The sequence below is a fragment of the Pteropus alecto genome, unplaced genomic scaffold (assembly GCF_000325575.1).
Source record: "Pteropus alecto unplaced genomic scaffold, ASM32557v1 scaffold76, whole genome shotgun sequence".
Taxonomy (NCBI): Eukaryota; Metazoa; Chordata; class Mammalia; order Chiroptera; family Pteropodidae; genus Pteropus; species Pteropus alecto.
This window is the reverse complement of record NW_006443138.1, coordinates 638,483-652,082: the sequence shown is the minus strand read 5'-3', so window position 1 is coordinate 652,082 and position 13,600 is coordinate 638,483. Positions and strand designations below refer to the sequence as shown.

The 13,600-nt window shown below is 30.7% G+C and overlaps 1 pseudogene; it reads left to right on the top strand.

The window, feature by feature from the left end:
- Positions 1-12,707: 12,707 nt before the first annotated feature.
- Positions 12,708-12,826, top strand: LOC112472445 (annotated as a pseudogene).
- The last annotated feature ends 774 nt before the right edge of the window (positions 12,827-13,600 follow it).

The following is a 13,600-nucleotide window of genomic DNA, read 5'->3' as shown; positions in this document are numbered from 1 at the left end:
AAAATGACACATATTTATCTAGACATATTAATGGAAAAAGAAAAAATAGCCATTGAATAAAATTATAAATAAAAGAGGAGACATTACAGCTGATATCACAGAAATATAAATAACCTTAAGAGGCTGCTATAAACAATTATATGCCTATATACTAGACAACCTAAAAGAAATGTGTAAATTCTTAGAGACATATAACATAATGAATGAATCATGAAGACATAGAAAATCCAAACAGTTAAATAACGAGTAAAGAGATAGAATAATAAAAAATCATCACTCAAGGTTTGGATCTGGAAAAGAAGGAACCCATCTTCTCACCATACCACCTGGACTAGAATTTCTATCACACTGAATTGTTGGACAGGGAAAGGGTTGTGGCTCAAATGATCTAGGTTCTCAATGGTTTTCTTAAATACATATGTCTCCATTTGCTCTATGCTTAGGATAATTTCCAAAGTTTAAATGGTATTTTTAAAAAATATTATTCATTAATTCTTGTTTTGCTGGGGAGTGGGCCTGTGGAGCTTGTCATACTGCCATTCCAGAAGTTAAAAGATTCTTTCTTTATAACTATAAGTTACATGGAAACTCAAATAAAGAAAAGTAAGCCATCAATAAGAAGATGGAATGAATTGACCTTTGAGTTTAACATAGAGAAAAAGTCACGTGTGAAGTGGACGTAAATCTGTTAAAGCTGGTAACAATAGCAGAAACTGTTCCTTAGTCTATGTGTCTTTGAAATACACATAGCACTTTGAGTTTTGTGTTCTGTGTTTTTAAGTTATCTACAGTATTGAAATTTTCAACTATCGTTTTTTTTTTTTTTATGTACTAATGTGACACTGGGCAAGAAAGACAAAAATTTTGTAATAATTTATTTTCTAAAATTACTTATCTCAATAGTTGAGAGCATATAGATGAGCTGTTGACATGGGAAATTTAGATGAGCTGTTGAATCAAACTGACAATTACAGATAAGGATTTTTATGTTTCTTTTTGGGTATTATATCTTCTGTTACCTTCAAAAATGAATCACAAAATACTGAGATAGTATGTAAATTTATTGATAATTTGTGCAGTGAAGAAAATAGTTATATTGTAAGGAAATCAAATAAATACGACAAAGTACTAGTCAAAAAACTTAAACGGAGACATAAATCAAGAAATATTAGTTTCTTTAATCCTATCTTTAAAACTATCAATTTGTTTCATTAATATCAAATAATTTATATTAATGTCTATAGTCTTTAATATTTTATTTTAAATTGGGAAACTGTAAATTAAGTAGTAGTCTGTGAGCTAATTTGAGGTTTTGAAATTTTGCTTTTAATAAAATATCTCTCTTCGCATTAAGTCAAGAATCAATGGGAATCATTCTCAATCAAAGGGCTATTTTCTGTTGCTCCTGTTTCCCCAGAGTACATATGAATCTCACAAAAATTGCATGATGGAAGAGACAAAAGAACTCTTCTGTCATCCATAGCTTTGCAACACTGAAAATCTTCAGTTAGAAAACCATGCCATTTTTAAAGTTTTGATAAGATCATAGTTCTGAAATGCATTCTTTTGTGAGTTAATTTGTAATACAATTTTTTAAAATATCAAAAGACAACAATTCTTTTTGGAAATGTATTAGGAAGACAATTCCAGGATAATTTTTTAATAACAGACCACTTTCTTTCATAAAGAACATGAAGTAAAAATTCTGTCAACATATCTCTTTTTATAATAGTACTAATTTTGTTTCTCTGAGTTTTACTCTTTACACTGGTAACTGACAGAGCATGTGGACTTGAAATACTGTTTAAGTGACAGGTAGTTTTTAATTCACAAACCACATGTCATAATAAAAAAAAAAATAAAGATAATTTACTCCAACCTCATCACTTTACTATTTAAGAAACAAGCTCAGAGGGTGGATGTGATATGCCTGCTGTGGTTTATAATTGAGCTGTTTCTTACTCCAGTACATTGTTCCTTTCCTTTGTACCATTTTGCCTACATTGTAAACTGTTTTTGTGAGTACAATTAAAAAATGTAGCTAGAAATATTTTTCCTAGCCATTTCTTGCCCAACTCAGTGTTTCAGAATCCTAACACCCTGCAAAATGAAGCATATGAGCATTCATCCTACATTCATATTATTGTAAAGCCCTCTGTACCTGCAAGTCTACGGCTATTGTTTAGCTCCATTATATCATCTCCAAATTGTATATCAGGATTTGTTTTGCCTGGACAATCTGAATTGTCTATTAAGAAAACCTGAGTTCAATGAATAATCGCAAAACTCTCTGCTTCCTTTCTTTGTCTAGAAATGATTTTTAACATATTCTCATTTCTGCTGAGACGAATGAAAATATTACAATATATCGATATCTGCTTTTCTCAGATTACTTTATTTGTTAGAGTTATGATAGAATCTTTATTTCTACATAGGATTTCAAAAGCAATTTCCACAGCATTTGTACTGAAGAACTGAAAGTATGATTAGATCCTATATTGGTTGATAGTCTAATGAGATGAAATAATAGCTATGCTCACTTAAAAACTGGTGGACATAAATTGGAAACAGCATCTTAAAATTCTATTGTTGGCTAAGGTACACAGTAATCTTTTTCATTTTATTTTGGGAGGATTCAAATAATTGCTTAAAAAGTATAAATTGATTTTTTTACTTCTTTTTTCCATGTGCCCGCCCATATTAAAATATATCTTTTTGCAAATTCCATTGCTTTAGATCTGAGTTAGGAATAGAGAAGTTATGAGTTAATTAGATAAGAAATTTAGTTTTATATCTCTGACATAAAAGTAATTTAACAAAAGCAGAATCCATCTAAAATTTAAACATCTGAAGAACCTGAAGAAGGCTTAACAGTTATGTCGATTTTGGGCAGTGAGAACAATGAAGCCTATTCATTCATCTTGTCAGCATTTATTGGACACTACAGTGTTAAAATACTCTATGAGTTAGTAGACAGTGTACAAATATGAATCAGAAAGGATCACTGTCGCTAGGGAAAAATAACTATATATATTTTTAAATAATGTGTAGAAGTCTTTAACTTTATTGAGGTTCATTTTGGAGAATGAATGAGTAGGAAATGAGAATGTTTGTAATTTGAAAACACATTATAATTGATTAGCTAATATTAACCGAACACATTTGAAGTGCTAGACTTTGCATGCATTAATTAATATATTTCAATTTTTAGATCAGTCTTACGTTTACAACAAAATTGGGGAAAGGTACAGAGATTTCCTATATATCCCCTCCTCTCACACACACATAATCTCCTCCATTAGCAAAATCACCAACCAAAATGGTACATTTTTTCCAAGGATGAACCTACCTTGACATATTATAATCACCCAAAGTCCTTAGTTTACCTAGAGGTTCAATCTTGGTATTACACATTCTATGGGTTTGGATAAATGATTTTTCTTCATCAATTGATGATTACATTAATGGATTTTTGAATACTGAACAAGTCTTACCTACCTGGAATAAATCCCACATGTTCTCGGTGTATAATTCTTCTCAAACATTTTTATTCCATTGGCAAATATTTTGCTGAAGAGTTTTGCATCTATGTTCCTGAGAGATTTCGGTCTATAGTTTTCTTTTCTTGTAATATATTTGTCTTGTTTTTATATTAGGGTAATGCTGGCCTCACAGAATGAGTTAAGAAATATTCCTTCTGCTTCTATCATCTGAAAGAGACTGTGGAGAGTTGGAAGAGTTGTGTATATTAGGGTAATGCTGGCCTCACAGAATGAGTTAAGAAATATTCCTTCTGCTTCTATCATCTGAAAGAGACTGTGGAGAGTTGGAAGAGTTGTGTATATTAGGGTAATGCTGGCCTCACAGAATGAGTTAAGAAATATTCCTTCTGCTTCTATCATCTGAAAGAGACTGTGGAGAGTTGGAAGAGTTGTGTATATTAGGGTAATGCTGGCCTCACAGAATGAGTTAAGAAATATTCCTTCTGCTTCTATCATCTGAAAGAGACTGTGGAGAGTTGGAAGGAGAATTTCTTCCTTACACGTTTAGTGAAATTTGCCAGTGGGCCTGGTGTTTCCTGTTTTGGAATGTTATTAATTATTAATTCAAATTCTTTCATATATATAGTCCTATTCAGATGGGTCATATCTTCACACATAAGTTTTGACAGATTGCATCTTTCAAGAAATTAGTGTACTTCATCTAGGTTATCAAACTTGTGTAATAGAGTTGCTCATAGTATTTATTATCCTTTTAATGTCCATGAAATCTGTAGTGATGTCTTCTCTTTCATTTATAATATTAGTAACTGTGTCTTTTTTTTTTTTTTTTTTGACAGGGCCATAGACTTATCAATTATATACTACTTTTCAAAGGACAAACTTTGATTACATTGGTTTTTCTATTGGTTTCCTATTTTCAATTTCATTGATTTTTATTCTAATTCTTATTCTTTCATTCTTTCTTTCTACTTACTTTATATTTAATATGCTCTTCTTTTTATAGTTTCAAAATTACTGATTTTAGATCTTCCTTCTTAATATATGTATCCAATGCTATGTATTTCTCTCTAAGCACTGCTTTCACTGAAACTCACAAATTCTAAGTTGTATTTTTATTTTCATTTGGTTCAAAATATTTTTAAATCTTTCTTGAGACTTCTTTGATCTGTGTGTTATTTAGAAGTGTGTTTAATCTCCATGTATTTGGGATTTTCTAGTTATCTTTCTGTTCTTGATTTCTGGTTTAATTCTACTGTGGTTTGAGAGCAGACATCGTATGGTTTTCGTTCTTTTAAATTCATTAAAGTGTTTTATGGCCTAGAATGCCCTTTATAATCATTATTATATTTGAGTTTTTAAAATTTGGAAAAAATCATTTATGAATATAAATTTTTGAATAAATAGGGTATCCAAATATCAGTGATTGATCAATATCGTTCAGTATTATTTGGCTTATCTAGGACTTGACTCCAAATCTTCTAATTGCAGATGATATGATATTATCTGGATGTGCACAATCATAACTTTTGCATCCTATGCCCATTCTGTTGTTTAATTACTGACACTTCCTTGAAACATGCTACTCTTCTCTATATAACCATTATACAATATCTTAGACACCTGTGCAACTCAAATGTCCTCTCTTTATGTTGTTAGAAGGTTGCGTCTGGTAAATAAAGAGGCTGAGAAATTCCTGGGAAGTTTTAGTGATAAAAATGTTTTAATTAGTTAGGACTTCTCTTCTTGGCCAAACAGAATTATTGTAAAATTGTGAGTCCACTTTCATCTGTGAGAAACTTTTGTAAAGTAGTGTCTAGAAGAGTGTAGTGTTGACATTTGGTATTTAAAGGATCTGTCTGCTTCATTGGGTGATATTCATTTTATTTAAATGATTTAAAATATTATATCTATGGAACCATATCCAAAATGAGTTTTAAGAGGACATTTACCAATATGCAAAACAGATGAGAAGAGAGTTGTTTTGGTCAATAGATTTAGATAGGGGCTATTCCTATCACTTTTAAATATTTTATATTCAAATGCATATTGCAATTCCTAGATGAATAATACTTTGATTGACTGTCATTTTATCGTTAAAATTATAATTTTTAATTCAGAAGGAACTGATTATAAAGCTCTCCATGTTTGATACTTGATCAATACCTATATGTTTATATTCATACTTGATTTTGTTTTCCTAAAGTTAGCAAAGTTTTAATTCAGATACCTAAAGCAGTTATTCTTTACAAATATTTATAATTTCCTCTTGAATTGTATTTACATAATAACCCAGTAATCATTCACTTCCATGTTGGAAATATTAAAAAATATATATGTCTTTAAATGGCTTAAGCCTAGGTAACAGAGTAGGCTAGCTCTGAATTCAAATTTCTTTTGTGTTCCATGTATAAGCTCTGTGGTATTTGAAAGGGAGATGAATACATGTATTGAATATTTACTATGTGCTAGGCACTATGTTAAGCACTCTACATACATTATATTTTATCTTTAATGTAAATTTTTAAAGCAAATATTCATCTCATGTATTTGATGAGAATAAAACTCAGAGAAATCAAATGATTTGTCAAAACCATAAAATGAGCAGTAGGCCAATCTGGGTTATAGTCTATATCTGAAACCTTCTAGAGATTTCTCATTATTTACCATATGCAGCAGTTACATAATTTTATGAAATCTTCTGTAGAAACAGAATTTGTCATAGAACTATTTTGCAGATTTAATAAATTAGCGTATGTTAATGTGTTGTATAGGTAATTTGAGTTCAACAAATGATACCTCCTCACTCTTCTTCACCCTTTCTCTCCTGCTTATCTCACCTTTTTTACACCCTTCTTTTAAAAATGTGTATGGCCAGTCCTAAAATTAATAAAACTTAAAGATATTTAACGTATGTCTAAAACCAAGATGGAATAAAAACTAAGTGTATAGATAGAGACATTTAATTGTCAGTATCCAAAAACAACAGAATGTACAAAATGTATTTCCAGTATTAAATACAATGTAATAATAATAATAATAATAACCATATATGCTAATGTCCATTCACAAAGAACACTAAAATTTTTCATATTACTTTGTTGAATGACAGAAACTGTCTGTGAACCCTTTCCCACTGTCAAGTAATTTTTTGAGTTATAGAGTAAGGACTTTATAAAACATATACTTTTGAACACATGAAATAAGCAACAGAAAATCTATGAACAAGAATAGAAAAGAATTTACAGTCTTGTGAAACATGATTACTGGTGCTTTTTTTCTTATTTCCTTGCTTTTAATGTCAGTTCCTCAAGTAAAATCACTACTATAAACAAGTTCAGTGGAATTCTATTCCATTTTTTATAAAACAGTACTTTACAGTTAATTTTGGAAAGGCTTTCTTTTCTATTAAGGAGTGCTATATATACTTTTATGTTATTATATAGCAAATAGGTTTGCACAGCAGTAAGATTTAAGACAAATACTGGTTATCTTTTTGGTCTGTCAGAATTTATTTTGCTCAAGCAATTTCTAAAATTGCTTTTGTGGATTTATATTTCATTTTAATTGGGACAAAATGAGCAGTGTCAGGTGATATACTGATTGCTTTTTAAATATGCTGACAGGGAAATATATCTTGTTAGTTGCTGGATTTACTTTTTAAATGGACTTGTGTCTTAAATAAAGCATTTAAGATGTATTGACTAAATATTAAATATCTATCAAGAACTTTTCAAAAATATATTTATAACATTCTATTTTAATTAAAATGTTTCTTTTACTTGAGACAACCAAAAATTTAATTGTTTTCTCTCAGTATTTTTTTGTGTGTGTTTCATTTTTCTGTAACTGCAATAAGATGCAGCTGTTCTCATTCAATTATTCCATTCCTAGGAAAACATATATGACTTATATAAGAAACTAAATAAGAATAAACACCTGAAATTTATTTCTGGCACTCTATTAAAAGCAACTTCTGTATTTTAACATATAGCTTAGTTACCAAAAACATTTCTATTCATGCTTTCAAGGAAATGTTACATTGTATAAAACTATTATTCCTTTTAATTAGTCAAAACCTAGGACAAATATGGTAATGTTTTAGGATTTAATCTTTTAAAATTTCACTTCTGAAAAAGATGATCACATTTACTTGATAAAGTCACTGCCTGACAAATTGCTGATGAGGGCTACCTTTGTGCAGAAAGCTTCTGAAATAGTAATTTTATCCTATTGTGCCTTCCACAACATTAATAAGATAAAAATCACCAATGCAAAAGTTAATGTCAATAAAGTGCCCAATTTTAGATTTCATGCCTGATTTTAGATGGCTTTATCTAAAATATTTTTTAAAAGATTAATAATGAAGACATTTGCAGTGGTCTCCCAGAGCAGTGGCATGGGTTCTGTTGGAAGGGTAAGGTAAGGGGTAACTGCCTTTCTTCAATGATATGTTGGTTCATTCCTATCTCTATATCATTCTTTAGTTTTACTAAATAATATTTTAATGATAAAGTTTTACTAGGTAATATTTCAGTGGTCAATATTTTAATGAATAAAAATAATTAAGAAACTGTTCTTGTAGATTTTTATAGGCTGGCCTACAGAAGAGACAAAATTGTCTTCACTGTGCCTTTGATAGGAGAATTAAAGCATTACCAACAAGGGGCTAAAGTTTGAAAGACATTATTTTGGTCAAATAATCCATTCCTACTCCCCTTAAAAATGCTCTATATATCATGAAATATTGAAGAAGCCTCTATTTAACTATTATTTCTGTCTTTCACCTTTCTTCCCACCCTGTGTAAAATCAAAGCTCTGGAACATGCACTTTACCCAGAAAGCAATGGTATATTACTCTGGAGGGAAATATGCCTATCAGTGTAGAGATGGTCATGTATGGACAATAAAATCCAATGACCAAGCATTAGAGCAAATGATCTCTTACTACACTCAGAGTTATTTCCTTCATCCATGGTTATATTAACATCTCATAAGTTATGCTCAAATTCACAAGGAGGCGAAATGATGAATTAAATGGTGTAGTTCCTTTTCTGTTTCTTATTAGTGCAATGTTTATTTCTATAACTCATCAATTGCCTAATATTCTTTCCTTAATCAGGTACCTGACTTTTCTCCATAAATGGCTATATTTTTATGGACAGTTATTTTAAAATATGGATCATTAACTGCTTTTAATGCCAGCTGGTACTTTGTCTTGGCCTGGTTGCATGCTCCCACAAAGCTTATTATTGCCAAACTCTCTTTGAAGTTAGTAAAAGTGCCAGATTTGAAGTAGATTAGAAAATGTAAAGATCGATGATAAATTGATTCAGGGAGGATGGTTTCCTTCTGCCCATATTTAAGCAGATTGGATACTCTCTCTTTTTTAGGCACATGTTGACCTCAGGAATCTTCTCTCTGGTTTAAGTAAAATATGTCAGTATAGTATTAACTTCATTAATAAATCATAGATAGATAATATGGAAAATTGATTCTAAGACAAGCCTATCTATAAAATATCCTATATATTCTAATTGTTTACATAATTATTATTGTTTCATCCAAATGTGTTTTTTGAGGATGTCTTTTTCTTAAACTTCTGACCAAAATATAACTAACCTTGAGTAAACACATCCTAAAAGTATGACATACTGTAGGATGTTGCAGATTTGTGGACTTAAAGGTATCCTGAAAAATGTTCCAAGAATATTAGCGACCCAAGTCATTTATAAAGTAAGCAAACTCTGAAATATTTTAGGTTGAATAGTGCTTTAGGAAAAATAAATAACCGATAGTATATTTAACAAAGTATTGATCTACATCCTCCCCTATACACACATGAATGTACATACTGTTACTAAGTATCTGTAATTCAGATATTTGGAAAGTTTTCTTGGCCAAGAGTGGCTCCAGTTATCCACATTGCCTCCCTCTGCAGCACCATCCTGAGCTCTTCAGGAGGGAAAAAGCACAGCCTTCCCTTTCATCATGACTTTCTCCACTAAATGTTCTCACATTAGATTTGGGAATATATTGTAAGTTGTTGCAAATTACCTGTCAATGATATATTGTCTTTGTATGCAAATAACACACAAGCTTGTTTTCTTTTTTCTTATTTGTCTAGTTTCAAATGTGAGCTTACTTCCACCTCAAACAGATCATTTATTTACAGAAATTGTACATAAATATAGTTTGAAAAGTTGATAGTGAAATTCACTGGTGTGCATGTGAGAATATAACCACACTTTCTCACCCTAAAATGACTGTTGCTCCCTTCTATGCAGTTTTATCACAATCAGAGGCAGGAATCTGTTGTATAAGATGGGACACATCACACACCAGGAAGTGCCTATATATTCAGGCTTACTCAATGTTCCCAACTGGACAATGTTCAATCTGGACTTAGACCTATGGCTCAGCAGGACCTAGCGAGGATAGACTGGTGTCCAGGTAAAAAATGGAAAGGCAATAGCAGATTAGGGTAGTCTTTAGCTCTAGGCTTTAAACAAGATTGATTAATGGAGCTTCAAGTTCCATTTGCTAGCATAGTTCATTCAGAAGAATAAGAAAAGAAAAATACAACATTACACAACAAAACAAACAAAAACCTCAGCATCAAGATAGAAATCCAAATCAGAAATAAAGACTATGCCTTTTTGATCATAGCCATTCTGACAGGTGTGACATGATATCTTACTGTGGTTTTGATTTGCATTTACCTGATGGTTAGTGATGTTGAGCATCTTTTCATGTGCCAGTTATATGTCAATTATATGTTAATAAAAAAAGAAAAATAAATAAATACTGTGCCTTCCGTAGATGGTATTCCCTGTGTTAGAGTTCTTAGAAATGTAACTTGGTTGTTAAGCTTATAGGTCAAGTACAGATCCACCAGGAGAGAGGAAACATGCAAGCGAAGAAAATATACATTTGCTTTTAATTAATCTTTTGTTCTTAGGCTTCTGACAGAAGAAATAAAAAATTCCCCTAAAGCTAAGAAAGCTAATGTATTTAATGTACCTGTTAAATAATTTAACTATTTCAAAAGTTTCAGAAACACTGTTTATACAATTATGTTTTTGAAATTTGAATGCTTTTGAAATTTGCCCAAATAACATATAAATGACTAAATTAATGGCTTAATTCTTCGCTCTTTAGGTCTTAATACCTAGATTCCCATAATTTCTCTGGTCTCAATATATTTTCTGAGACCCGATTCTTGAAATTTTCCTTTGATTCTATGATGTAAGGAAATTAGAGTTATTATTTGTGTTTGGAAACCAAGAGTTTTAAACTTATGTGAATTTGATTTAGTCTGTCTTTACTAAACCAATGCTCTTGAGAACTATGTTAGGTTTCCATTACTCGACCTGTCATTTTGCTCTTAATTTTTCTTTTCAAACACCTGTCTTTTCATCTTTTTCTTTTTTCTTTTCTTTTCTTTTTTTAATAGCATCTATTTTTTTAAGGCATGTACAATTGTTTCCTGGGGTAAAATCAAGCAAAACTCTTCATAAAAATTAAGAATGATAGTCCTTTCATCAAAATCAATTTCAGAAGCACTTAACAGTTTATCTTTTTCTAGAAAACATGCCAGTTTCTACATTTTGTTCTTTAGGTTGGAACAATAAAAAAAAGCAAATTTACTAGTTGTCTGAGATCCGCATCAACACTCATCTGATTGCAGACAAAAACCTACTCAGGAGAAATTTAGATTAATAGCAAAAGCGAGATTATAATCTTTGGTAAACTTATGAAAATAAATATTTACATGAAGATAAAAATGTTAATAATTATTATTTAAATCCTTTTTGAACTTCAATACAAACTTAGAAGTTAGTGCTTTTGTAAAATTTTCTACGCCAATGCCGGAAAATTTAAGATAAAATTGAATATTTAAAAGGTCTTAATTGGTACAGCCACTACAAAAAACAGTATGGAGGTTTCTCAAAAAATTAAGAATAGATTTACCATACGACCCAGCACTCCCTCTTCTGGTTATTTACCTCAAAGTTTTGAAAACGGTTTTTTTGCAGATAAACAGATTTATCTGCAAAAATATATGCACTCTGATGTTCACTGCAGCATTATCCACAGTGTCCTTTGATAGATAGGTGTCCTTCAATAAAATAGGTGATTGGATAAAGATGTGGTACATATATACAATAGAATATTACTTGACTATAAGAAAAGAGAAATACTGCCATTTATGACAACATGGATGGATCTTGAGATAATCATGCTAAGCGAAATAAGTCAGATAGAAAAACTTGAAAACCATATGATTTCACTTGTATGTGGGATATAAATCTGAAGGTAACAAATGAACAAGACAAACAGAGATTCATGGACACAGACAACAGTTAAGCGATTAGCAGAGGGAAGAGTGGGAGAGGTAAATGGAGGTAAAGAGGGTCAAATATATGGTGATGGAAGGAAATTTAACATTGGGTGGTGAACACACAATGCAACATATAGATGATATATTATAGAATTGTATACCTGAAACTTATAGAATTTTATTAACTAATGTCACTCCAATAAATTTAATAAAAGGTCTTAATTGATAGCAACTGAACCACAAGAATTTAGTCATTTAAGAATACAGGCTAAAGTTCAAACACTTTTTAAAAACCCACAATTTTTCTATGGCCATGCTACCCTGAACAATCCTGTCTGATCTTGGAAGCCAAGTGGGGTCGGGCCTGGTTGATACGTGGATAGGAGACTATCTAGGAAGACCAGGTGCTATAGGCATAAAACAAAACAAAACAAAACAAAACAAAACAAAACAAAACACGATTTTCTTAAAAATGTCAATGTGTCACATAGGATTAACTAGTATCTAAATAAATGGTTTTGAATGTCCTTGTTGTAAACTAGCTTGAAATGTATTTGTTTTTATACAATACTAATAAGACCATAGCTGAATAAAGTACACTTATTTTAAGGTTGTCTATTTCAAATAACGTATTCAAGTTTAATATAATCCAGAAAAATATACAATGAAAATAAGATCTGAAATACACTCATAGCATTCAAAAGGTTAAACACACTAATAAAAAGCATCTGCAGAGAAAATATGTCTAGAAAGAGATATTTTGTCAACATTTTTGGGATGAAAGTCGACTATATTACATCTTTCTTAAAGACTTCAACAAAATCCAAATTTAAAACAAATTCTCCTTTAAGAATTAAGTCTGAATCAATGGCCATGCCACCCTGAACAAGCCCGATCCCATCTGATCTCGGAAGCTAAGCAGAGTCAGGCCTTGTTAGTACCTGGATGGGAGATCATCTAGAAAGAACAGGTGCTGTAGATGTAAAAAATAAAAAATAAAAAAAATATAAAAAAAAAGAATTAAGTTTGAAATGAATGCAATGTAATTCCATTCAAACAAACAGTAGTTAGTGATTGTCCTATGAATAAGACATTATTCAATAAGTTATAGAAATGTTTTAAAATGAAAAATAAAGTATCTTTGCCCTCAAGAAATTTATAATATAGTAGCTAAAGTACAAAGTAGAATGTAACATTGTGATAAAAATGATGATAGATTTTATGTTGGGAAGCAGATTTTATGTTAGGTTAAAAAATAAATTGGAGTCAGATAATGGAGAACACTGACAAGTTAAGAAATTTTTACTAGGGTAAATGAGACTTTATGAGACATTGGTAATTTAGTGGAGAGAAAAATGATGCTATCTAAGATATGTGTTGTAGAAAAAGATTTGGAAGCTATGTAAGATATAAAGAAGCAGAAATTGGAAACAGAAAGTATATATGATTTACACAAAATATGAGCTCTTTTAATAAAAGGATTATTTGATGATGACAATGATGATAATGATCATGATGATGGTGATGGTGGTTGGTGATGGTAGTAGTGGTGGTGACAATGACATGAAATTAGCTAAAATTTTGAAAGACATCGAGATTCAACTAACATTGTCAGTATCCAGTTGTCAAATAATCAGCTTATTCATTTTATAAGTGTCTACCTTATTTAATTTTCACAACATTGTGAGAAGATAATGTAATATTATTTTGTAAATCACATAACTGAGGTTCAAAGTGTTTGGTGGACTTTTTACTG